Here is a 1974-nt window from a genome sequence, read left to right on the forward strand (position 1 = left end):
AAAAAAACCCTATCTACTAAAGAAACAACTTTGTCCCAACCCAGTTAAGTATTTTGAAGTTTCTTAAAACCTAGACATATCCCTAAGACTTGACTCTTAGTGCGACCATGATGAGAGACAATGAAGTATCTTTATTGTCACCATAACAGGTACTCCAAAACTTGATAAAGGGATCGGTTTCTTGTCCTTGTCCCAAGACTTAAATCCAGTCATTACTTAATTTTCTGTCCACTCCCTGAAATCTGCAATCCCCACCAATATGTAACTAACTTCCTCCACTGACTCAGTTGGATTTGTCTCTCTTTGACTCTTGAGATACATGAATATCATCTTATTGGATTCTGAATATTTCCCAAGTTTTTCTTGCCTGACCCTGTGTGTACAACCAACACAATGCTGATGGCACCGGTCCACTCCATTAAAAGCCATGAAAGAAATATGCAGAGATGCTACAAATGAGGGGTACTTAACCCAACCCAATGAATAGGAGGTAGCAAAGTAAGAATGGANCAGAAATTTCTGAATGACAGCTGTATTAGGGTTGGGTAGGAGGAACAAAGCTGTCACTTAGTTAGGAGCATTCAAGATCCAGATCTGTGTTCACACTCCTTCTGCAGGTCACCTCCTTTAGCTTAAAGATCACTTCTTCAGCAAGGACTTCCCTGATCTCTCATACACTCTCACAGCTCTCTGTACCTCTTCCTTGAATCACGCATCCAAATTTGTAATTAGGTAATTATTTGTGTAATTACTTGGATAATATCTGTCTCTTGCACTCTATGAGAACTGGAACCATGTCTGTCTCGTTCACTGATAAGTCCCCAGCACCTAGCACAGTCCAGCTTCTAAAGGCTGTTCAATAACGACTTGTGTGTATTCAACGATGAATAAATGGGTTCATGAGAGACTATAGGAATGACTGAATGAATTAGTGAGTAAGTGAATTAAAGTAATATACAGTACAGGTCTCTGCTGGTAGAGACAATTCAATATGTTCTTTGCAAGGGATGGTGCTCTGGACTTTTTTCACTGTTTGAGCGTGGTTAAGAGCATTGGTTTCAATGTCATTTATATACTGGGAGGTCTCAAAAACTTCACTTAGCCCCTTAAGGCTTTACTTTTCTCATTTGTAAATCAGGGAGAATTATAGTACAGCATGTGTGTGTTTTAAGTTTTATTTCAAATATCAGAAGATTCTATATGAAATAATTTTAAACAAAGCAAATGCCTCAAAATCAGCTCCTCAGTATTCTTTTTTATCTTATTTTGCCTTATATAGAGAGATATAGAACCTTCCAGAAGGTAGGCCAGGGCATCAGTTTAAAAACTATAAATGGAAAATTCTGTTTATAGATCCTAGGCGACTCTTAGAATATTATGTGCAGCTCTCAAAACAATAAGACAAATAATTTCTTTATGAATTATGTTAACCAAATAATTAAAAGTAATACTAAATTTGAAACATTTTATTTCTTTTAATTTTTTTAAGCTTTTAAAAAAATTATCAATACACAATGTAGTTGAATTTCATGTCCCTTTACCAATTAAAATTTGAAACATTTTAAATGGGATTATAACGTAGGGCCTATGAGTAATTTAACTCTAACATTCCATGTAAACATTTGTCACACATATTCAGCATAACAATTACTTTGGATATTATATGTAAAAAATACAAATTGTAAAAAATATAATTTTTTTATTACTGCAGAATTCTGACTCCAAGTCTTACATGAAAGGCGGCTTCTCAAGATTATTACCAGGTTTATGATACTCTGATTTATAGTAACATTTTTTTTGTCTTTTTTCGTGTCTGGCAACGGATTGCAACCCTCAGTGTCACGCCCGTACTGGACCGGGACCAGCAACGGGATCGCAACCCTCCGTGTTGCACCCGCACCTCGCTCAGCCAGTGAGCGGGAACCGGTCTGTATGTGGGATCCGAACCCTCGGCGGGAGCGCCACTGCGCTCCC

Source organism: Galeopterus variegatus, unplaced genomic scaffold (assembly GCF_000696425.1).
Source record: "Galeopterus variegatus unplaced genomic scaffold, G_variegatus-3.0.2 Scaffold792, whole genome shotgun sequence".
Lineage (NCBI taxonomy): Eukaryota > Metazoa > Chordata > Mammalia > Dermoptera > Cynocephalidae > Galeopterus > Galeopterus variegatus.